The 26,580-nt window shown below is 44.0% G+C and overlaps 1 protein-coding gene across 3 annotated transcripts in view; it reads left to right on the forward strand.

The window, feature by feature from the left end:
• The window catches only part of LOC146806221 (glycolipid transfer protein-like), a 613,768-nt gene that overhangs the window by 466,339 nt on the left and 120,849 nt on the right, over nt 1–26,580 (forward strand). The window contains exon 1 of one of the 3 annotated variants that reach the window (XR_014967983.1): nt 24,770–24,790. The exons of the other annotated variants lie outside the window; for them this stretch is intronic. The gene's annotated coding sequence lies outside the window, so the exon portion shown is untranslated. Of the gene's footprint in view, nt 1–24,769; nt 24,791–26,580 lie in introns of those variants that run through there. 3 annotated transcript variants of the gene reach the window in all.

The following is a 26,580-nucleotide window of genomic DNA, read 5'->3' on the forward strand; positions in this document are numbered from 1 at the left end:
AACATTTACCAGTTGCTTAGAGCAACTGTTTATTTTGTGTAGATTTAGTCCCATTGTATCACCTGCATGTGGAAAAACAACATTTGGATTTGGCCCCTGTATTCCCAGGACTTTATGTTACTGTGAGAAGTTGGCCTGGCATATGCTGGTCACTAGTTATAGTGGCCACCTTGCACCAGTCCAATTCGACTCTTATGGTGGATAGGTTTAAGACAACCTTTTAAAGAAAGCTATCCTAGTGGTAGCTGTGGAGAGCAGCCTTCAGGCTAAGTCCCAGAGGAATGTAAAGCAGCTTGTGTTACCTTAAAATCTCTTGAATTACCAAATGAAAGGACACAACACAGGTATATATATCAAATATACATGTATTTATTACACACTCTACTAATCTCTTTATGATATTAGAAGTCAGGAACATATGCAAATATCAACGTTTCACAATAAGTTAAGCACAAAAATGGCTGGGGCCCTAGGGGCGTACCAGACCATAAACTAAAAAAGAGGTTTAGGAATGTCGACTTGCAAGGGGACAAGGCCTAGGGCCTGTAGACTCACTGGCGCCTCACTAATCCACCCAAGGCAGGTAAGTAAAGGACCCAGGGGAGACGCGTGCAGTGTGAGAACGCAGCCGCGGGTTCCCTATTGATTTCAATGGAGCAAGTCGCGGTTGGAATTTTAAAGTTTTAGGGTACTTCTAGAGAGTCTACAAGCAAGCCACTTACAAGGTAAGTAGTTCGAGGGCCAACACCCACAGGAGCACTGGAGTGCATGAGTTACCTCACCCAGGGAAGCTGGGTACATAGGTGTCTTTTGGTGTCGGGTCTCGTCGTCGTTTTCAATGGAAGCCGAATAAGTTTTGCTGCTTGTGAAGACTGGAGAAGTGTCCGGTGGAATCCAAGGCTGGATTCAGGATGAAGAAGACCTGAAAGCAGAAGGGACAGTGTTCACAGTCACTGGCCAGTGACCCGGGCCAGGAAGATGGATGCCCACGGAAGTCGGGTGATTTCAGGGGATGAAGGGTGTTTTGACTCTTCAGCCATGAGGTCCAGGAGGTGTCGACGACAACCAGGAGCTGGATTCTGAGTGTCCCACAAAGTCTGCAGCTTACTAAGGTGTCGGTAACCAGATTGGAGCCAACAAGCCTTGGCAACAGCAAGTCTCATGGAAAGTGAAGAAAGTCAGCGGTGCAGACCAGCAAGGTCTGAGGGACTCATCCAGCAAGGGAAAGTCAGGGAAGACCTGGAGCAACCAGGGGAGCCCTTTGGTTTGAAAAGAAAGTCTTCAGGGGACCCACAAGCCAGCCAGCAAGGGATCTCAAAGCCGCCTCATGAGGATTTGCTTCACAGGAGCCCACGGTCACTCGGGACGAGGTAGGCCTCTGATTTTCGAAGGAAATCCTGCTGGAGGCTTGGACCATACATGGTCCAATGCACAAGTTCATAGAATGTTGTGAAGGGGTTGCACTTGACAATAGTGCACGGTACCTGGGTATTGCTGTTCCTCATCACTCGTGGGGTCCACTCACCTCAGCTTTCCTGGGGACTCACAATGGCTGTCGAGAAGTCAGGAAATCTACTTCCGGGGGCTGCAGGGACTTCGGACTCCAGCGGGAGCGGGAACTTTTGCGACTGTTGATTACATTTTTTGGTGCCTGCCAAACAGGGGTGTCACTCCTTGACCCCAAGGGAGATTCTTCAGTCTTCCAAAGGTAGTGGAACGTTGAAGGGCCAGGATTCTTCTTGTAGAGCGTCATCCAGGGAAATCTAATTTGCAATGGCAAGGTTTCCCTATCTTATACTAAAGGAAAGGAAGGGACTAGCTCTATGACCACTCCTTTGGGAGGGTCAGGGGAGTGGGTGGTTACACCCACTCCCCTTTGTCCAGTTTCACACCAGAGCAGGGGCAGGTAGCCCCTGAACCGGTTTGAGCTGGCATATGCACAGAGGAGCCTAATGCTCCCCAGTGCAGACTTCAAAGCACTCTAGGAGTGCACCCACCCAGCCCCAATACACTAAATCCTGTCTGGAAGGTGGTTACACCTCCCTCTGACAGGATGCCTATTGTTGGGCCTCCTCCACTGCGAATTTCAGTCAGCAGCAGGAGGGCAGCCCAGTGTCTGTACTGGTGGCATTCATTTTGTGATGCCAGGGCTCTTTCAGATTTCTACCGTGTTTCCACAGTAGGTACATGTCTTCCCGTCTAGAAGGGTGGGATCATACTCCCACACCAGTTCCTGGTGTCAGGGTATGATTCCAAGTTGTTTGACACCAAACACAACATGTTTTGATGCAGTAATTCCAAAGTTAGCATTTACCGGTAGGTTAAAATGCACTTAAGAGTATATGGTTTAAACGCATCCACAAACAGCCACAGAGAATAGACTCCACCAGCTGCAGAGGGGTCCTGCTCAGGCAGAGGCACCCCCTCACATTGTAAACCAAGCACCCTGCCCTCAGGATTGATAGGGCCTGCCTTAGGGGTGACTGATGTGTTTACATGTGTATGTATGGTGAGATTTAGGGAACCTATACCTCAGTGAGGAGTGCCTACACTACCTCACCGAGGGTGCGGAAGCAGGCCTGTGGTGTCAGATTTAGTCTGCTTCCCAGGGGTGGCATAATACATGCTTCAGCCCCTGGTAGGCCTGTGAAGTACCCATGCGCTTGGTTCCTAAGGTACCATATACTAGGGGCTCATAAGGTACCACAGTATCCAATCACTAGTGCATCTAATATGCACTCCAAGTTGTTTAGAGAGAACAGAGAGACTGGGGCCCTGATTAGCATGGACCCAGCCAGACTATAGCCAGAAACCAGTGTTAACATCAGAAAAAAGTGTGGGCAACATTAGTGCAGATCCTTCTCTAATACAGTTACGTCATTACTCTTTCATAATTTAGTGAAATAAGCGTACCTATGTAATCAATCTACATTCCAGGATAAAACACCCAACTGCCCAGTCCACTTGTCACAGCCAGGAAGGTTATTTCTCCTGGATAGAACTTAAACATGTAAAACGCTTACTAGATGGTGAAATCTTCTTTGAATTATCCATTGTTCTACTGGCTGCTGTTACCTCTAGACTTCCTCATAATTATCCCACGGACTGCCTCTGGGGCATTACATCCTCCTCTCTCAATGCTAAACTAATGTATGGTTTACTCAAGCTGGCATGATCATTTCAAAAAGGATTTTTTACCAACAGTTTCTCAATCTGCTCTTCTTACACACACCGTAGGCTGGTACTATTAAGTTCTGTCTCAGAATTTGGTATTATATTTAATTCAATTTGCAAACAAGCGAGAGTAAAATTCAAATGTTGTGACTTCTCTGCCATTTAGAATTTGCTAAATAGCCACTTGGTTAATATTTATTGATGTAATATCAGCAAGGGAGAGAAAATTCATGAAAGCCTTCAGCAAATCTGATCTATTCAGGAGTTTCCATTTGTTTGTTTTTTCCCAACACTTTAGACATATGGGTACAAGAGCGTACTTTTCTGATCAACCTTCCAAAATGTGGGTGATCCCCTTAGGGGGTCTTCGACAAAGTTTCTAATAATAGTGTCATGTCTGGGAGCAGGTTGTTGGAGTTTCACTGGCCTCATGGCCCCTTTCCACATATTTTGATCCCGGGCGAATGCACTACCCTCAGAGCTCTCCTATTTTTCACATTTTTAGACCCCCTAGCTGAGTCTTCTTACATCTCAGACCTCTCCTAGAAAATGACAATTTCTCCCCTGGAATTTTCACCCTTCTCTTGCCACTCAGCACTGCATTTTTACCAAATGCAAGAGCATTCCCACTGGTATTCATTATTTTCCTCACACCCTGTTCCAAACGCTTCACCCATTTCCACCTGTTTACATACTTGCTCTCCCTACAGTATAGCAGATTCTATTTTCCCACATATGCAATTTACCTCCTTTTTAGGTCTCGCCTAGCGTTGCAGCACGAATGTGCTACCATCGCAATGTGAGGCATACAGTATACACTATAGTGTGGAAGCTTCGTGGAAGCTCCTCCCACTCTCCGGCCCATCTTCTTCATTGGCTTAGATTATAAATGTTGCCTTTCGATCGGTTTCAAGCTTGCTAGTCCCTCCCCATGACAGCCATGTCAGTCATTTTTATCCTTCCATGGCTACTGGCCCCTTTACTGCACAGACTACTTTCTTCCTGTCCCTCCCTACCTCCCCTACCGCAGTCCCTGACTTCTTGGGGCACCACGCCCCCCTCCTGTGCTTGTGCCTTCTTGTGCCTGTCTGCACTCCCGTTTTCAATGCAATAGGTCTCGCATAAATCCGAGTCCTATTGCATTGCCAATGCTTGTTACTTTGCCCCAGGCTGCCCGGATGCTCGGTGTTCTGCTGTGATCGTCTGCCTGCACACGTGCGTGCATGCCTCAGGGGATACTGTGCACCCCCGAACGCTAGGCCTTCATCAGACAAATAGTGCCCTTGTGCGGCTGCTGACAGGCAGCTCATGTACTTTCTTCTCCCCTCAGGGATCCTGTAAACGTAAATTGGCAGTGTGAGAGAAGTCCTTGCCTGAGAGTGAGCTCTCTCGCTCTGACTTGGTGTCTGTGGAGTGGAAGAACCGGAGACTTCTCGCGCCGGCCGGGGCAGCTGTCTTGGGAAGCCTTGTCTCCGCCGTGATTCGTGCCTGGGATGTCGTCGTAGGTAGCCTTCTGCCACGTGCCATCCTAGCTCGCGAGCAGGACCCCAGCATAACGGAGCCACCTCTGCCAGCCATGGGGGGCTGCTGAGTCACTCCTGCGCCTGGAAGTATTGCAGGTGTTTATGGGGTTTATGAAACAATTCCTTTTGGACAGTGTAATAGCAGGTCTGCGTGCTTTGTGTTTAACGTTTGTGGTGTAATTATAATATTCAAACCCCATGGCTGCGGGGTGGGGGAGTACTGAAGGGCATTCTCTACTATGGATGTGAATGTTTTCTTTTACCTCAGTCTCTGCATTTCCACCGTGACTTCCCGCCACGGTCTCAGAAGAGACTCGGAATCACACTGAAGCGTCTCCTCTCTAATTCTATTTAGGTGCATTGGAATCTCACTGCCCCAGATGGCACTGTAAGAGCATCATATATTTTTTGTCTGTCTAATCTGCGAAGCCGTTTAGCAGTCCAAAGTGATTCTGAATGCTTTGTATCAATTGTTTGCGACCACCAATTTGTTAGCCACCAACTCCTTAACGCCATGCTGCACAAGTCTGCACAATTCTATGTACATGATATGTACAAGATAGCAAAAAACTGACAGAGCCAAAAAGCTCTACTATTTGGCTTCCTCAGTCTTATAAAAGATCCGTTGACTCTACCAATGCTTGTTCTTTTTCACCTCCCAAATCTAGATTCAGATCCTGACAATTCACGTTTTCCATACCGATAAATATGTGCCCCTGAAGACTTTCAGAGAGAAGGTAACCACTGCTTCAAGACCACAGTAGTACCAGCAGAATGCCATATCACTTATACTGTTAATTTTTTAGGTCTCGCATAGCGTTGCAGGGTGCAAAGTGCAAAGTGCTCTGTGCATTATAATTGTGCTGGGGCATTCAACAACAGTTTCAAACCAAGTACCACAGTTAGGGACGCAAACAGGAAGTGCACAATATTTAATCTAAAATGGGTTAAAATCTGTGTTGAGGCTTTAAAACCATAGGAAGGTCGTTCTGGCCCCTCGCTGTTAGTAAATCAAAAAGTTCAGGAAACTCCAGCCAATACAAAGCATTTTTAGGTCTAGCATTCAACATCTCCTGAATATACTTTAGTTTGTAATTTAGCAGAGGTCAGTGAAATACCAGAATCACTTTAGCATTCTCTAGTTTCCAGTCTATATAAATTGTCTTCCACAAACACCCATAGACAGTAATTTTTTTTCAAGGCAATATTTCTCTCTATGTGTTCCCAAAAATGCTGTGTCAAGGAGTTAGGTGCTTACTTTCCCTCCATGTTAAAGAACAGTAGATGTTTCAGCACACAAGCTAATGTGCTGCATAGTTAAATACATATAAGGTCCCAAAGGCGAGACCGTTTGCATTGCAAATGCTTGTTACTACAATTTACCCGAACTCACTCCACACAATTCCACCTAACTCAATGCAAAGTATAGTCCTCCAATCCAAACCACCCACTCCATTCCAATCCACTCAGTCCATCACACTCAAATTCTCCAACCGAACCCACTCAAATCCAAAACAATCTGCTCTTCTCTAGTCCAAAACAATATGCCCCACTCCTATATTCCACACTCCACTCTGCCCCACTCCACAACAATCTACCCTATTCCAAAACAATCCGCTCCACTTCAATCTGCCCTATTCCAATCCAAAACAATCTGCCCCACTCAAGTCTAAAATGATCTACTCCACACCAATTTGTTTGAATCCAATCCAAAACAGTCTGCCCCACTCCAATCTGTCCTACTCCAATGCAAAACAATCTACACCACTCCAGACTGCTCCACTCCGTTCTATCCCACTCCAATCTGCCCCACTCCAAATTACAGCAATCTATCCCACTCCATCGAAAACAGTCTGCCCCACTCAATCCAAACAACCTGCCTTACTATATTCTGCTCAACACTAATCCAAAACAATCTGCCCTACTCCAATCCAAAACAATCTACACCACATACATCCTCACCACTATAATCCACCCCACTCCAATCAAAAACAATATGCCCCAAAACAATATGCCCCATTCTAATCCACCTCGCTTCAGCCTGCCCCATTTCAATGCAAAACAATCTGCCCCACTGTAGTCTGCCCCACTCCAATCTTCCCCACGCTAATCTGCCTCACTTTAATCCAATCCGAGTCACCCCAATCCACCCACTCCAGTCAAATTCACCTTGCACCAACACAATCCACCCCAATCCAGCTAAATCCAATCTACCCATTCCAAACCACTTCACCCCAATCCATTCTACCCCACTTTCCCAATCCACCCTATTCTAATCCACCACACTTCAATCCCAAAAAATCTGTCCCAACCAATCTGCCCCATTCCAATTTAAAAAATCTGCCCCAATTAAATCTAAAACTATGTGCCCGATTCACAGAGCTAACTTAAGACAAAATCCTAAACATACTACTTTTGGTATTCACAGAAGGCATTTAGTAGCAGTAAAGTTAGGATGTTGTCTTAAGTCTGTCTTAAGTCAAACTAAAGACACAATCCTAACTTTACTACTACTAAATGCCTTCTGGGAATACCAAAAGTAGTAGGACAGACTTAAGACTTACTTAAGACAGACTTAAGACAGACTTAAGACAAACTTAGGACAGACTTAAGACAGACTTAAGAGAGACTTAAGACAGACTTAAGACAGACTTAAGACAAACTTGAGACAGACTTAAGACAGACTTAAGACAAACTTAAGACAAACTTAGGACAGAGTTAAGACAGACTTAAGACAGATTTAAGACAAAATCCTAACTTTACTACTACTAAGTGTCTTCTGTGAATACCAAAAGTAGTAAGTTTAGGATTTTGTCTTAAGTTAGTTCTGTGAATTGGGCCCCTTAAATCCCACTCCCATCTGCCCCACTGTAATCCAAAACAATCTGCCCACTCCAATCTAAAAAATCCAACCCATTCAATCCTCTCCACTGCAATCTACCCCACTCCAATCCAACCACTCCATTTCAGCCCAACTAACCCCAATAGTCTGCCCCACTCCAATTCAAGCTACCCCAAACCAAACAGATCCTCACCAATCCAGCCAAATCCAACCCACCCAACTCCATTCCACCCCACCCCACCCGAATCCAATTCACCTCAATCCAATTCACCTTACCCAAATATAGCTTTCCCCATCCCAATTAATTCCACCCCAATTCAATTCATCCCAATCAAATCCATCCCACTCAATCCCTCTCACTCCAATCCATTCCAACCAACTGCAATCCAATTAACTCCAGTCCAATCTACCCCACCTTCCCCGATGCCAGTCCAATTCAACCCACTCCATTCTACCCCACTCCATTCCACCCGACTCAAGTCCACGTTATCCAACTCCATTCCTATCTACTCCACTCCACCCCACTCTAATCCACCCCTCTCCAGACCACCTCACGCCAATCCAATCTACAAGCCCAACAAGTCAAGAGTGTTTTTATTGTTATTGATTCAAGAGTTCTTCTTAGGCCTACACGTGTTTCACGACAACATGTCACTTCATCAGGGCCCGAAGATATATTGTTTCCAAATGCGGAAAGGATATCTTTACCAGTTTGCACATTGATGAAAAGAAAAATCTATTTTCTTGGTCTTGATCCTGAATCGGTGTGAAGGCTGATATCTAGATTTAACCGGGGGGAGGGGGTATGTAAACCCTATGAAATGCATACAGGACTGGAGGGGTTTGTCCTGTAATCCATTTCTGAGGTCAGTGTCAAACCCTTTAGAGAGCCTCTGTTTCTCTCCCCTTCCTTGTGTAGTCTATGACACTCTACTACCCCACTTCACTCTACAACACTCTACTCCAGAAAATCCAGTCTATGACACTCTACTCCCCCCACTCCACTCTAGGACACTTAACACCACTAACTTTTAGACGTGCTGAACAGCAGCTACAATGGTGTGCAATATGGCAAAATCACAAAAGCTCTTCTATAGGCGAAACATTTTGGCTTGCCAATGATTTTTTAATCATATTCATTTGCTTCCAGCTGCTTGCATAGCATCTTGTGAGCAGATCATTTATTCACATTTTTTTTGTTTTGATACCTCCAAAGTTTTTTTTAGACTGATTTTATTCCTGTTGCACTGGATATAAAGTGTATATCTTGTCTAAATAACTTCTTTGAATAATCATTTCCTAACTTAATTTCATGAGGGTGCTTCCTTTAGCCCCTCAATTACTCTTTCAAATTTCACTTTGGGCCTAGGTTTTCCCCAAATGCTTCAGCAACACGACACTAGTATATAGTACGTTTAGTGACTGTTAACCACTGTATGTCACAATATTAATTTAATAAGACAACACACTCATTATTTCCTGCTGAGGAAGCAAAAAATACAAATCAATTTATTCAAGAACCTTCTGAATGTCTGAACATAGAAATATTCACCTCATTTTCGACCTAGGCCATCCAACGACGACGCTCCCTCCTGGGACACTTTTGCAGCCTTTCCTCACTGGACTTTATCTTCTCAGACATTTTTCTTCAAGCTTTATTTTAAGTCCAATGGTAAGATGCACATTTTGCATCCGAAGTGTGCACCATCATGGTCAGACTTAATGTGTGACTTTGACCTTGCCGCATGCAACTCAAAGTCTGCGGTTGGTGCTTTGATCTTTGAGGCACTATTTTGAAACTTAACCCCTTCAGTGCCCATGACGAGATAGTCTTGTCATGGAGCGCGGTTGCGCTGTGCCCATGACGAGACTATCTCGTCATGAACCCCGCCCGCTAATGCAACGCCCGGCACAGGGCGTGGAAAGGGCAGGGCACTGAAGAGGTTAAAACTTTAAAGTTCATAATTTCGGTTTCACAAATTGGATTTTTGTTGTTTTGGTGTCAAATAATTCAATAAAATTTACATTTCATTCCAGGACTGTCAAAGTTAGCACCATCTTTAGGCGGTATCACAACTTTGTGTATGTTGTGTTGTTATAGTAATTGTGCAGTTATAATGGAACTTCATTAGTGTTAATTATTGTAGTGTCCTCATGGTGAAGGACCTGTCATATGACTTCCTGGAAAAATAGCTTTTCTCCGATTCTGGCATTTCTTTGCCGGTGGTATGGACGCCTCCTTCAGATGTCTTGAACTCCATGAGCGATGAATGGTGTTGCAGACAGACAAGGAACTATTTCCTTGATTTTGAATTTCAATGTGGTGATGTGGGAAACAGGCACTAAACGTGTTAGTCCAAACTGAGATTCATGGCGCTTGACGGGGCTACCAGTGCTGGAAATCCCTGGGCCCATGTTTCATGATCTTTTCATGATCTTTCCAATTAATTTCCAGAGAGCAGTGCATTAAGTTTGATTGTGTTTCACGAGTTGCATTTAGTTCTTGAGGCAGTTACCACTACAAACTGCAGGTGGATCCCACAACATTTCAGCCACAACAAATCAAACATTATCAGAACCATTTGTACGCTGGCACTAATTCAAACACTAATGTCAATTCAACCAAACATGTTAAATGCATTTTGAACTGGTCATTTAAAGAGCCTCATTACCAGTTGCCCTTTTTTTACTGATGTTGCTTGAAATTCCTGTTACTTATGCCATGAAAATGACAAGGTCCATGGACTTATTATAAACTCAGTTGTTTCTTTCTGGAGTTTTGATTTACTCCAAGGAGGCAAAATCTTGAGTTGTGAAAACACATGGAAATATGGAATTCCTCATTTCTAAGAGGACCTTTTATGACCCAATAGTAATCATCATATAACTCTATTGCAGACAGCATTACCAGATGATTTTCTGTGGCACCGGCAAACGGGCAATGGGCTCCTAAAGTCAACCGCCAATGCTAGCTATCATGTAAAATAAAGAGAGTAAGTAAAAAAAAACTGTTCTTACCAGACAGGATTCAATAATTAAAAAGAAGAAAATGAGGCCTAAGGTTTGTTGATAATATTTAATAATACTTTGTCAGCATATAAACCCACCACAGTTTTGTTTTATGCAACATGTTAAATATGAGCACTCAAATCTATGCAATTGCGAATGTCATGCAGATGTCCACCTGGTCATACCGGATCCATACAGTGGATCACCATTTCATGAGGTTTAATTGCATAGTAATGAAGGGTTGATACTGCATGGCACTGCACTTGCACTCCCTCAGTACTGTGTAGCTCATAACCCGGATGTTGTATTTTAGACACAGGCATGTTTCTAACTGTCTGATGACTGTCTTTGATTTGTTTATCCATTCCCTCAATCCTTCCCTGCTCTTAATGTTCCCAGATTTAAATAAGGAAGTGTGAGAAATTGGGTTGTTGGTTGACTGGGGTGTGAGCCCTGGTCAAGCAACAGCCACAATCCCTGGGAGAGTAAACCACACAGAGTCACAACATTAACCTGATCTTAACCCTGGGTAGCTTGGCACAAAAATCAGTCGGGCTTAACTTAGAGGTGATGTGTAAAGTATTTATGCAGCACATAAACAGTTAATAAGCAAAAACACAACACAAGAAAAATCCCAAACAAATTTAGAAAAACTGGGTAACTTTCAATAAAATATTTGACACCAAAACAGCAAAAATCCAATTAGTCTACTTGGAGTTATAAATGTATTAAATATTCTAGTAAAAAGAAGCATCTAAAAGTTCAAAGCACCAAAAACAAACATCTAGCCACACAAGACTGGGTCAACGTATAAAAATATGGCCAAATGCGATGGAGCGAGGCTCAGATACACATAGTGGAATGTGCCCAGTCAGCACTTATTTTAAGACTTAGAAGAAATTCTGAGAAGAAGTGTCTGAGAAGGTAAGTTTCTGTGGGGAAAAGCTGCATGAGAGGAGCGTCGTCAGCGGCTAGCCTTAGGTCGAGCAACTGGGTTGTGTGTCCAGAAACTAATAACACTAAGTTATTTCAGTGTTACACAAATATTGTAAAACCTTACTAATTGTAACAGTGTCTATGTAATTTTGCCATCAATTGATTGAGTTGAGTTACTCTTTGCTGGGCATATTACGCAGAAGGCAAAACTTGTTACTAACATTGGCCACTTAGAGACATATCCGGTTCACAATCCCCCTCCCTCTTTTTGTCATTTCTTTCCACCGTAACTCTGCCTTCCAGCATCAATACTGGCCTTACTAGGGTTAGCATACATGAGCTAATGGTTCTCAGTTCATGAGCAATCTTCTTTACTATGCCTGACTGTGTCAAAATCATAGATTCCAGAATGCCATAGTAGGCTTTTTTTTTATTAGGAGAAGAACGTCCAAAATTGGTAAATGCCTAGTGGTTGGAGACATTGAGTTAGAAGCCAAAATGTTTACTTCTTTTTGAGTAATATTTGCTAATTTCCCATATTTGAATGAGGCCTACTGAAGTTACCAATTAGTTTGAGGAGCAAGTCACTTTTATACGCTCCCCTCCCGCCTTCACCTCAGAAACTGATGCATTCTCACCCTCCAATTTTACTTGGCTTGTTTGAGACATTCGAAGGAAACAAGGCGAGGAGATTTAACAGTGCTCTCTAATCACAATGCCATCTGAAAATTCCAGGCTCTCCAGCTCCAGTTACAAATGCTCCTTGACATATGCAGTTAACTAACAAGACGAAGTGCCTGTAGCATCATCTAAACTAATGACTCATGTAACTTATTGTTTTTAACATGTTTCCTGACAAAGTCCTTTATTGAGGAGTCTAAGGACATTGTTAGAGTGTGTACCTGGAGAGATTGAGTAAGCAGGACGTCATCTAATTGAGAAATCCCACTAGCGTTAATATTGAAGCTTGGCATGTTCTTGTTCCTGTTAGCTTCTTTAAATGTAGCAACTGCCCCTTTGCTACTGTCTCCGGCTCTCCCTTTTGTCTGAGCCACTTGCAACTTACCAAGCCTTTTCCTTTGTGTTGGCATCTCTTGATCCAGTTACTCCTACTGACAGGGAACAGATATTTCCTTTAGCCTCCTACTTGTATTTAGCTTTTAACTCAAGCCAATAGCTCAAGCCAATAAAAGACAAAAGAGGACAAGCAACCTTCACTTAGCCTTTTTACTTGAGCCAGTTAATGTCAGAATAGGGCCTGCACCTTCAATAAATGGGCAACTTTTGGTGCAATTGGGGAAAGTCACACTTATGCACACTGAAACACTGAAATCCTCCCGGACTGCTGATATTCCCACTAGTGGTGCTGCCACCACCACCCTTTGAGCCTTTCACCTTTACCACTTGACCAAGACAACCAAAGCAAAGTTAAAATGTAAACAGATGTACAGTCAGGTCACATTATAAAGTAGTATCTTATATTGTTAGGTCACGTACATATCAAGTTTTCTTTTGTCATGGTTTTCTCTGATGATATAAAAGGGATCACTCCCACCTAGTTCTTTGCCATGCTATCTTCTCCTTCTGTCATTTAACTGGAGGTCAAAGACAAATGTCCAGTGGCCATCATCTACACTAAACACTATGCAACTACGTTTTTAGGTCTCGTATAAAGCGTTGCAGTGCAATGCGCTGCCATCGCTCTGCGAGGCATGTGTGGACTCGTATTATGGATTCTCCAAATTTTAATCGCATGGATATTTTTGAAATATATATTCTTTGATGATCTTCACTTCTCATGCGACTTGCATCACTTATATAGATTGTGTACTATTCACAGTTACAGTTCTTGAGAATCGTCTATTGGGATTAATTATATGTTAATTTCCATTGATTACTAGGACCATTTATTGTATTGCCCTGAAGAAGTTCTTGTGTTAAAAACGAAACGCGTTGGCTGACCTCTCTTTTTAGAAAAATATATTAGAATAAAAGAAACTTAAAAGACTTTATATCAAGTTTGGACTTCTTACTGGTGCACCTTCCTCTTTTTCTGTCATAAAAAGTTTTCATCTGGATTACATTGGAGTCCCTCTGCGGCGGACTCTGGAAGAATTGTGCACAGGACTCTTGTTTAACCTATAAACAAGGATTGAGGTGCTGAACCAGTGGTCAGCCGTAGTTGTGCTTTTTGTTAAGTATGAAATGAGTTTGTGGTTTATTGAGAAAGGTAAGATTAAAATCTTAAATGTGTTTTATCTGGTTCTAAATCACGTCAACCAATCCAACTATTTGGTTCATTGACCACATGGAGGGAGTGCCTTGATGTTAAGGATTAAGGATCTGTAGGCAGAAGGGTAATGATGTATATTTTGTAAATTAACTTTCTTTCCCTATGGGTTATAAGGTGTTTCCCCCACATGTTGAGCGTTTGAACCGCTCATCCTTCCAACTGTGTGTGCAGACTGGGTGAATGGTTAGTGTTTAAGTGTTGGTGTTATGGGACCCACCATTGAATGTGTGTGTGAATAAGTTAGGGTGACGACTGGTCTGCTGAAGGGAGGATATTGGTGAGGCTTTGGTTTGCCTGTTACCAGGGTTTCGGTGCTGCTTCTGTTTTTCTGGTAGCAGTATGATGGTTATATTGTTTTGGTTCAGTGAATATTGCTTGTAAATAGCTTGTTGATTATTGATTGTGGATAAGAATTGGTTTATGTATTAACACTCTATGTGGAGTCGCGTCGAGTTCTATGTTGTTTGGCGGCTTCTGGGATGTAGGAAGTCAGAAGTTTGTAACGTTTCCATAGTAGGGCAGAGGTAAGCGCTGCTCTCGGGAAAGACGGATTTGTTGTTGCCCTGAAGGTACACGGGGAAAACGTGTAACAATTGGAGTTGCACGACGCATTATCTGGGTTCGACACGGTAACATCGCCGTGTGTTGCCATTAGGGATATTTTCTGTATGTGAGAAGTGTATGGTAGCGAAGGTCACCTATGAAATTTTGGTCTTAAGTACCAGGAGTCCAAAAGGAGCTCTGATAACGCTTATCACTGGAAAGGTAATAGGGTTTCCCTAAGCTTGTTAGAAGGATAAAGTAGAGGGAAGTGCTACTTTGTTAACTAGTGTCATAATTCTGTAGTAGCAAAAACCAAAGGAAATGATGGACGGAGTGTTGAGCATTGCAAGCACTCACCCCCAGTCAACCGATCTGGGTTTAATCCATCACTGTTCTTTAGCCCACTCTGCCACCCCAGTTCAGACATGGCCATATGCAAATCAGTCTGACCCTGTGCCTCATGGGAACAGTCCAGCCCCCCTGTAAGAGAAAAGGAAAAAATAGTGACAGAATGCCCTATGAGAGAAATTCCAGGAGGAGGATATGTACATGTTCCTTGGACTAGGCAAGATATTTTGTCATTTACAAATGATTTCCCTCGACTACGCGAAAAGCCAGTCGAGTGGAATAGACAAGTGGATAGATTTGTAAAATTATCAAAAGTTTTGTGGATCGATTTGAATAGTCTATTTGACATAATAGTGCCAGCAGATCTATGGACAAAGTGCAAACTTATGATAGACTGGCCTACAAAAGAGTACCCTAGGGATCCAAAGACAGGTGCCCCTGATCCAGAAGTAATGAGAAAATATGAACAAGTAATTATCGTTTTGAAAAACAAAGTACCTCCTAAAGAGACTGATTGGGTAAAAATAGATCGAACTCATCAAGAAGCTAAGGAGTCAGTACACGCATATTATGAAAGGGTAATCCTTGCCTTTAAGCTTCAAATGAAAAGGATTTAAGTCAATTTGTTTATAGATTTGTATGTGGTTTACGTCCTGAAATTGGTGAAACGATCAAGCAGCATACAGTGGATTGGCAAAATAAGAAAATAGATGAAGTATTGAGACATGAAAAGTATTTTAGTGATAAAATTGAGGCCAAGCAGCGTAAATTAAAAGAAAAGGCTATGTGGGCACAAGTCACCAGGCTGGTCGCTCCCCCCATCCGCCACGCAGCCCCCTGTAGGTTGAACCTCCGTTGCCGCTTTTGCCGCCTGAGTGCTCGCTCCCTTTTTTATTCTGTACCCCTGCGCTTAGCTTTCTGTGCCACTTTTTTTTTTTTTTTCATTCTGTGCCCCTGTGTTTTGCTTTCTGTACCCCTGTGCTCTGTTGTCCCTCTCCCGCCGTCTTTTCCCGCCGTTTTTTCCCCGGTTTTCCCAGGATTTTCCCCGGGTTTTCCCCCCGCCACTGAGCCCCTGCGGCCCCGCCCCCTTCACTCCCATTACCCGCCCTGCTCCCACCTCCCAGCTGCTCCTCCCTCCCTCTGCCCTCATATGGAGGCCACGAAGCGGCCGCACAGCGGGCGCGTGCAGCAGGCGTGCCGCTGGCGCGCCGAAGGTGCGCCTGAGGCAAGCCCGTCTGCGCCCATCCGTGCCTGGACCGCACCCAGCGCCAGAACCCCTGGACCCTGCACCCCCGCAACACCAGACTGCACTATGACGCAAGCACCCTCCATGCACTCGACACCAGACGAGACCACTCCTGCTACCAGGCCACCCTGAAACGCACCCAGGGGCCTTTCACCTGCCAGAACTGCACATTCAACAGCATCCAACCCGCCACACCACCAACCAGAGAACCCAACCACCTCCGCTGCATCCTCCTCAACACCCGCTCCGCTCGCAAGCACGCCATCGAACTCTGGGACCTCCTAGACTCCACCGCCCCCGACGTCGCCTTCCTGATGGAGACCTGGCTGAACGCCACCTCAGCACCAGACATCGCCATAGCCATCCCACAGGGCTACAAGATCTCCCGCAGAGACCGCACCAACGGAGTTGGAGGAGTAATCGCCATCATCCACAAAGACTCCATCAAAATCTCAACAAACACTGATGACACCCTCCCCACCGCCGAGCACATGCACTTCCAGATCCACACCGACCCCAACACCACCCTCAGAGGAACTCTCATCTACAGACCTCCCGGACCCCGCCCACAGTTCAGTGACACCATCTCCGATCTCATTAGCACTCACGCCCTCGCTTCCACGGACTACATCCAACTCGGGGACCTGAACTTCCACCTCGAGAACAACAACGACGCCAACTCCATCGCCCTGATCGACAACCTCGCCAACCTCGGACTCAAACAGCTCGTAACGACACCTACCCACGCCGCTGGACACACACTCGACCCCATCTTCTCCGCAAGCCCCCACGTCTCCTTCAACCACACCACTGAACCACACTGGACCGACCACAGATGCGTCCACTTCCCCTTCAGAAAACCCACCACACACCACCGCACCCAACAGCTACCACGCCGCTGCTGGGGCAAGGTCACCGAGGACCAACTGACTACCGCCCTCGCCCTGAGACCACCCACCGACCCCACCGAACCAGACACTGCCGTGACCAACCTCATACAGTGGATCAACGACTGCGCCAACACCCTCACCCCTCTCAAGACCTCTACAACCAACCACACCAACAAGAAAGCCGTCTGGTTCACCGAGGACCTTTCGATCTCCAAGCACACCTGTCGGAAGCTGGAGAAGAAATGGCTCCACGACCGAACACCAGACAACCACACAGCCCTCAAGAGCGCCACCCGCAGACACCACCAACTCATCAGGACCGCCAAGAAGACCACCTTCAAGGACCGCCTAGACAACAACACACACAACACCAAAGAACTCTTCAGCATTGTGAAAGAACTCTCCAACCCCAGCTCCAACACAAACGACATCCCGCCATCTCAAGACCTATGCGACTCCCTGGCCACCTTCTTCCACCGCAAGATCACCGACATCCATGACAGCTTCAACTCCAACCCCCCGCACCCACCACCAAGTGCACCACCCCTGCGACTACCACTCGCACCAGACGCCTGACCGTCAGCGATGAAGACACCATCAAAACCATGAACTCCATCCACTCCGGACCCCTGCCCTCACCACGTCTTCAACAAAGCCAGCGCAACCATCGCGCCCCACCTCCGGAAAACAATCAACTGTTCCTTCGAGACAGCAACCTTCCCAGAAAGCTGGAAGCATGCCGAGATCAACGCCCTTCTGAAGAAGCCCAAGGCGGACCCCAAGGACCTCAAGAACTTCCAGCCCATCTCCCTGCTCCTTTTCCCGGCAAAAGTGACCGAGAAGATTGTCAACAAACAGCTGACCCACTACCTCGAAGTTAACAACATCCTGGACCCTTTCCAATCCGGTTTTCGCAGCAACCACAACACCGAGACCGCCCTCATCGCTGCCACTGACGACATCCGGACCCTGATGGATAAAGGAGAAACAGCCGCCCTCATCCTCCTGGACCTATCAGCAGCCTTTGACACGGTCTGCCACCGCACCCTATCAGCACGCCTCCATGACGCCGGTATCCAAGAGAAGGCCCTGGCCTGGACCACATCCTTCCTCCCCGGCAGAACCCAGAGCGTCCACCTCCCACCCTTCCGCTCCAAAACCACCGAGATCATCTGCGGCGTCCCACAGGGATCCTCCCTCAGCCCGACGCTGTTCAATATCTACATGGCCCCCCTCGCCCACGTCGCACGACAACACAACCTCAACATCATCTCCTACGCCGACGACACCCAGCTGATCATATCCCTCAACGAAGATCCCCACACCGCCAAAGCTAACCTCCACAGAGGAATGAAGGCCATAGCCGACTGGATGAAGGACAGCAGACTGAAGCTTAACTCAGACAAGACGGAGGTCCTCATTCTCGGACCCACCCCATCAGCCTGGGATGACTCTTGGTGGCCCACGTCACTAGGCACAGCCCCAGAACCCACGGACCACGCACGCATCCTGGGGGTCATCCTCGACTCCACTCTCTCCATGACCAGGCAAGTCAACGCCGTCTCCGCGTCCTGCTTAAACACCCTCCGTATGCTCCGCAGGATCTTCAAATGGATCCCCCTCAACACGAGAAAAAACATTACCCAGGCCCTCATCACCAACAGACTCGACTACGGGAACGCCCTCTACTCAGGAACTACAAACAAGCTCCTGAGACGACTCCAACGCATCCACAACGCCTCGGCCCGACTCATCCTCGACCTCCCCCACCGAAGCCACATCACACTCCACCTGAGAGGCCTGCACTGGCTCCCCGTCAACAAAAGGATCACCTTCAAGCTCCTGATCCACACACACAAAGCACTGCACAACACCAGACCCACCTACCTCAACAACCGACTCAGCTTCCACACCCCCACCCGAAGCCTCCGCTCAGCCAACCTCGCCCTCGCCACAGTCCCCCACATCCGAAAAACCACCGCCGGTGGCAGATCCTCCTCCTACCTCGCAGCCAAGACCTGGAACACTCTCCCCACCGTCCTACGACAGACCCAGGACCTGCTGGCCTTCAGAAGACTCCTCAAGACCTGGCTCTTCGACCAGTAGCACCCCCCCCCCCTCCCCAGCGCCTTGAGACCCTCTCGGGTATGTAGCGCGCTTTACAAATGCAGTGATTGATTGATTGATTGAAGTAAAGGTAGCAGAAACACAAGAAGCACAATTGATTGAACAAGCAAATAATGCAGGACCAAAACCTGGATTTAATACAGGAAAAGGAAAGGGACAATTTAATATTGAAGAAGGCAAAAAGAAATGGCCATGTCATAATTGCGGAAGAATAGGGCACTGGAAATCTGAGTGTAAATTTCCCCCAAATTCTAATGGTGATAATGCATCATTGAATCCTCAGGTGCAGAAAGAGGTGAGTGGTCAACCGCAGCGACAGCAGCAGGTTGTTACCCCACAGGCTCAGGTGCCAAAACCGCCTATTCAACAGAGCGTAAATTCACAGAAATACAGTAATGAGACAGGATTCTACAACGAAGACCAGGTAACTAAGCTGCCGCGTGCTAGCGCTGTTTCACAGTATTGGCTACAACGCGATGAGAGTGAATCAGAAGAAGGTTATTGACGGTGCCGAAGGGAGTAGGAAGAGTGCGTACTTGGCGCAACTCTAGAGGTAGACCAGACAGGCCCTTTTGTGGACGGAAAGGTAAATGACGAAAATATTACTTTCCTAGTAGATACTGGTGCTACTCGATCAACTGTTAGGCCAGCTGATGTTAAGAATCTTCCTCTCACGGATGAAACAATCCAAGTGGTTGGAGTATCCAACAGACAAATCAAAACATATCTCACAGAACCAGTAAAAGTCAATATAGGGAAAGTTTCCGAAATGCACCGCTTTGTCGTGTGTGATTCCAATCCTGTATACCTATTAGGATGAGACCTGTTGTGCAAAATGAATTGCACCATATTTTGTACCCCTGATGGTATAGCATTTGAGACCCCTGATGAAGATGTACTGTATAAAATGACTATGGCTAATATGGAAACCGAGATTACTGAAGCCTATGCTGTATTCAACCCTGATGTGAAAGCAGAGGTTTGGGATTTTACAGGAAAAGATTTAGGGTTGATGAGAAATGTGGATCCCATAAAGGTATCAGTGAAGGAAGGAATAAGTTACCCAAATGTTCCTCAATATAAATTAACACCAGAGATAATTGAAGGGGTTACTCCTATAATTGAGAAAATGATTAAACAAGGGGTTTTGAGAGAAATAATGACTAGTCCATGTAATTCACCAATTATGGGACTGAAAAAGGCTAACGGTAAGTTCAGGATAGTGCAGGATTTGAGAACGATAAACAAGATAGTTGTATCGTGTTGTCCTATTGTACCAAATCAATCTGTGATTTTGTATCAGATTCCTCATGATGCAGAATGGTCCACAGTAATTGACTTATGTCACGCTTTCTTTTCCATCCCATTGCACCATGATAGCCAACAAAGTTTTGCATTCCGTTTTGGTGAACGTATTTTGGCTTGGTACCGAATCCCACAGGGGTATACGGAAAGCCCTTCGATATTTAATCAGATATTGAAAAGGTCTTTGGAAGATTTAGAAATGACCGAAAATTCAGTACTAGTCCAATATATCGATGACCTACTTGTGGCGTTGAAGACTCGAGAAGCTTGTGTAATGGACACCATAGCATTGTTAAATCATTTGGCAGATGGAGGACTTAAAGTGTCACCATCAAAATTGCAATTTTGTCAGAAAGAAGTACAATATTTAGATCACAAGATTGAAAAAGGACTAAGGAAAATAGCATTAGACAGAATCAAGATAGTAAAAGGAATGAGAGCCCCAATGACGCAAAGAGAATTGAGGATGTTTCTTGGAATGGTTGGATATTGTCGTCAGTGGATAAGTAATTTTTCCCTGATTGCAAAACCATTGGTACGACTGACGAGAAGTGTCGTGAAAGATACCATTGACTTAGGTAAGGAAGAATTAGCAGCTTTTAAGAAATTGAGAGACAGTTTGTGTGAAGCGCCAGCATTAGGAATGCCTGACTATGAAAAGGAGTTTGAGTTGTACTGTAGTGAAAGGAATGGATGTGCACTTTCTGTATTGATACAGAAACATGGGAAATTGGGACGACCAATTGCATATTTTTCAGCTATGTTAGACCCTGTAGCTGTAGCCTTGCCAGGTTGTTTGAAAGCAGTAGCTGGTACTTGTAAGAGTCTGGAACAGAGTGAGGGAATTGTGATGGGATATCCTGTGCGAGTGTTTGTACCTCATGATGTGGCAATCCTTTTAACAAGGAGTCGCACTCAGTTCATGACACATAGTCGGCTGACTAAGTATGAGAAAGTCATATTAGGTGCAACAAATGTGAGCCTTGTGAGATGTTTGAATGTGAATCCTTCAATGCTTTTGCCTGATGCTGAAAATGTCGAAGTCAGAGATGAAGTGGATCATGATTGTTTGGATGTTTTGGATTTCTGTACCAAACCACATCCTGATATAAAGGATGTACCCTTGTCTGAGAGTGACTTTGTGATGTTTGTAGATGGATCATGTTTGAGAACAGACGAAGGAAATCTGAGTGCAGCATATGCAGTATGCACAGTTGCAGCAGTAATGGAAGCATCTTACCTGAAGGGAGTAAAATCAGCCCAAGTTGCTGAACTTATAGCCTTGACTAGAGCATGCAAGATTGGAAAGAATGTGAGAGTGACTGTGATAACTGGTAGTCAGTATGGGTTTGGTGTTGTGCATGATTTTGGCCAAATATGGCTGTAGAGAGGATTTTTGACTTCGAGTGGAACTCCTATAAAGAATGCTGAAGTGGTTGGAAAGTTGCTTGAGGCAATACAGCTGCCTAAACAATTGGCAGTTGTGAGGTGTGCTGCCCATGTGCAAACCGCTGATTATATCGCAGTTGGAAATAAATATGCCAATGATATGGCTCAATATTGTGCTCGAAATCAGAATTCCGTGAACAGGGCTATAGAAAGGGAAATTAATTCTATGTCTCTAATGTTTACTAACATTGTGGGTACCTGGGAAGAAGTGAGGCAATTGCAGGAAGAAGCAGGAGATGAGGAAATGAGACAGTGGGTAAAAGCAGGTTGTGCACCAAAAGAAACAGACCATGTTTGGGTTTATCGAGATGGAAGACCAGTCCTGCCTGATAGCATGATATCTGCCATGGTACGGATGTATCATGGACTGGGACATATAGGGAGGGATGCAATGATTCGGTCCTTTAAGCAAACTTGGTACAATGCAAAATTTAGACTTGTAGCTGAGAGTCTTTGCCAAAGATGTCTTATATGTTCGCAGTTCAATCCTGGAAGAAAAACAGTAGTAAGTCTAGGAACGATAGGTCGAGAAGGAGGGCCTTTCACCAGAATGCAGATTGATTTCATTGAGATGCCGCCTTGCAATAGGTTGAGGTATGTTCTGGTAATGGTCTGTTTGTTTTCTAGATGGGTCAAAGCATATCCCACAAGGAGGAGTGATGGAATTACTGTAGCAAAACTACTTTTGAGGGAATTCATCCCTAGGTTCGGGTTCCCAGTTACAATTGAATCAGACAGAGAAAAGCATTTCCATAATGAGATCATAAAATTGAATTGTGGGGGGCGTGGCTTGCGCCCCGAAGGAAATGGCAGACCCTCTGTGAGCTCCGCTACATCGCGGGACTCCGACCTTCGTTTTGAACCTCCTATTCCAATTATTTAGGTGGAGAGTGACGGTCCTAAGTCACGGAAGATGCGGTGAGTCGGAATACCGCTTTTTGGACTATTTTTTAGCTTTCTGAGCATTTTTCAGTCAGCGGTGGATTTTTTCTCTCAGATACGCAAGCAGCCACCATTTTAGGTCGCTGCGCTCGCGTCTTTTCTTGCTGTTGTTATGCCACCTTACTCTGCTCTCCTTTAGCTACTGGGAGTAATAACTAGTACAAAACGGAAAAGGGTTATATCAATGCCACTGACTCTGCTCCTCAGTTGTCCTTCAGTTGTAATGTCTGGACCGAATCACTAGAGCCAGTATCAATTTTGGAACCAAATTTAATGTTGTTTTTTATAGGAAGACGAGTGATTACTGGGAAGCACAGTTTATTTTATTTTTGAGATTCTGGGTCGTGACATACACACTGACAGAAATTAAAGTGCCCATGTAAACTCCATTGTATTTCGGGACTCCGACTACCTTATACTCAGAGTTTCTAAATGATGAGTGTGTGACAGTCCTGTCACATAGAAGATATGGTGTATCTGGACAACAGATCCATTTGATGTTATTCTTGATCCTACTTCAGCCAGCGTTGTTTTCCTGATTCTGTCAAATATGCTATGAACATGGAGCAGCGCTCTTAATAAAAAGTGCCTCTCCTTATCTTTTGAGGAGCACCTTATATCGTTCATATATCTTTTTGACTCACTGGTGCTTCTCACATATCCTGATCTCCTGCTGCAAGGATTACCACCACAACCTTGGATTATCATTATTGTTTGTTGGGGCTACTTAACTTTTCTTCCTATTTTTTGGTGACTCCTATTGCAAGCATAATGTCTACCGATCCCCATGCTCCCAGATCCTCTGTATCTGGCACAAAACCAAAGCAACATAAAAATGATCCGCCATTCTTCTCAGAATCCTGTTTTGGACTCTATCCTAGATGAGGTTCGTGGTCTTCAGCCGTTCATGTCCACTACTAATGAAAAACTGAAACAGATTGAAGAAAGATGGATTTTCAGGGGAAGTAAAGTTCTAGATTTGGAACAACGTGTTAGCGATCTGCAAGATATCTCTAACAAAATTCCATCACTAGAACAGGAAATTCATAAGTTGAAACTTTATACTGAGGACCTTGAAAATCAAAATCGTAGAAATAATCTACGCCTTTATGGTCTTCTGGAAAACATTGAAGGTCCTGACATGGTCGACTTTCTGCAGAAGTTCCTTCCAGAACTCCTCATTCTTCCAGCTTCAACATGCCCCCTCAACATACAAAGAGCACATTGTTTGGGGCGTTTAAATCCCACCGCATATAAACCACGTGGAATAATTATGCTTTTTCTCAAATTCACTGAGCTGATGCAAGTCTTGAAAGCTGTCAGACTTAAAAGGCATCTTATTTGGTCGGACCATACTCTCTTCATATCTCAAGATACCTCCAATGTAACTAATGCCCGTCACAAAGAATTTCTTGCTTTGCGTCCTCAGATGAGACGTCTTAACATCCAATATGGAATCCTCCATCCATGTCTCTGCAAAATTTCACATGATGGTCGCTCACGATCATTTGATGACCCGGAAAGCTTAAACTCTATCTTTATAATCTTTCATCACACGGAATGGATACTAATCCTTGACTTCTCTACATCTTAGGATTGTTACCTTTTACTCCAACAAACTTGCTTACTCAATATTTTTCTATTTATCTTACTTATTTTTCATGAGGTTCTCTTTTTCCCTCCTCCTTTACCCCTTATATTGTAGTCCGTGTCCTCTGGCGTTACTATGCTCCTCCTCTTTCGATTTTCTTTTCTTCATACAGATCTGGATGTTTGTCCTTGGTCTGTTTACTCATCTCTTTTTCTTCTTTCTATTTCTTTTTTCTTTTATCTCTTTTTCTTCTCCTTTGTATTCTTCTTTACAGTGTATCTCACTCTTAACCTTGTTTTGTAATAACTTTCGCCTTTAATAATATCTTTTACTCATCACATATTCACCAATGTCTTTCCATTTTGTCTATTGTTGCTTTTGCAGTCTCATGTTCCTATTTCCTTATGTACCCCTCCATCCAACGTCATGGTTAATGTGGTTTTGTGGAATGTTCGTGGTCTTGGTCATCCTATCAAACGTCAAAAGGTATAGCTAAAGCTAACACCCAGGTTGCTTTTTTACAGGAAACCCATTGTAATAACCAAGAATCTCTTAACCTCAAACGCCAATGGGTCAGTCAAATTGTTTTTTCTCCTGCTATTGATCGTCATGGTGGTGTTGCTATATTGTTTCACAAATCTACTAATTGTATCATCAGATTGTGATCCCTTTGGTCATTGGGTAATAGTTGATGTTATCATTAATAAAAAACACATTACTTTCTTGTATATTTATGGGCCTGTTAAACCAGATCCAGAATTCTGGCACTCTATAAAGTTGAAACTACTGTCAGTTTCCAATTCTAACATTGTGGTTGGTGGTGATTTTAATTATTGGTTAGACCCGTTTTCAGACAGACAATCTCATTGCAAATTTAAACCAGATAAAATCCATAAATCATTTCAATCAGCCATTTCTTCTCGTCCCCTATTTGATACATGGAAAACGTGTAATCCAGATACCTCAGAATTTACTTTCTTTCCTCCTGTGCACCATACTAGATCTCGTATTGATATATTTTAATATCCAAATCGTTGTTGCCTTCTCTTCAGTCGTCTGACATTGGGTCTATTTTTATTTCTGAACATGCTCCTGTTTCTACCCTTATTGACTTATCTATCACCACATACAAACAAGGCAGATGGCGTTTTAATAATCACCTCTTATCAGATCGTAATTTCATTTCAGAAGCAACCTCCTTTATTAAGGAATTTTTTGTATTTAACAAGTCCTCAGATACCTCATTAAACAATAATTGGGATGCTTTTAAAGCATCCTTTAGAGCCTTTACTATTGCCTATTCCTCAAGGAAAAAATAGCTAAGCATGCTAAATATAAAGAAACCCTTACTCTTCTCAAAATATTAGAACATAATTACTACTCATCCAAATCCTCATCATCACTACAAGAGTTAATTAAAGTTAAATCCACCCTGAATAAAATAGTTACTATGGATGCGTGTAACATCCTCCTTAAGATTAAATCGAAATATCACGGGGGCCAAAATAAAGCAGGGAAAATGTTAGCGAATTATCTAAAAATTAAATCAGAACGTAAAACTATTGGCCCTATTCATTCAGAATTGAGTAATGCACTTCTATCAAATGATTCTGATATTATTTCCACATTTCAATCATACAACAATCTCTTATACACAGAAACTACTAAGCCTTCTGAAGAAGACTTTATTTCTTTTTTCCGTGATATTCCCAAACCTAAACTCCTCCGAATATTTTCAAACCACTTGAGGAAGATATTTCTCTTCAAGAATGAACTGATGCTATTAACTCCTTGAAAAAAGCGAAGGCCCAAGGCCCTGTTGGTTTTTCAGTCAAATTATTTTTGGCCTTCTCTTTAATTTTTGCCCCTAAATTATTAGAACTTTTTAATTCTTTTATATCCAATTCTAAAGCATGTGGCTCCTTTTTGGAAGCCCTTATTATTGTAATCCCTAAACCAGATAAAGACCCCTCCTTTTGCAAAAATTATCGTCCCATATCACTAATTAATTATGATTGTAAAATCTTTGCTAAAATCCTGGCCTCCCGTTTAGAGAAAGCTATCCCCTTTCTCATTGCTCCAGATCAAGCAGGTCTTGTTAAAGGGCGTCTGCCTTCTGATAATGCCAGAATGTTTTCTAATATTCTTGCTCTTAGCATAAAATATCCCTCTCCACTGGCTGCACTCTCTTTGGATGCAGAAAAAGCATTCAACAGAATTAACTGGGATTTCATGATCCACACACTAAAATGGTTTGGTTTTGGTTCAAAATTTATTTCATTTGTTAAATTGTTATATACGAATCCAAAAGCATGTGTTTTTGTCAATAGTCTTTTTTCATCATATTTCTCTATCCAAAGAG

Source organism: Triturus cristatus, chromosome 8 (assembly GCF_964204655.1).
Source record: "Triturus cristatus chromosome 8, aTriCri1.1, whole genome shotgun sequence".
Classification (NCBI taxonomy): domain Eukaryota; kingdom Metazoa; phylum Chordata; class Amphibia; order Caudata; family Salamandridae; genus Triturus; species Triturus cristatus.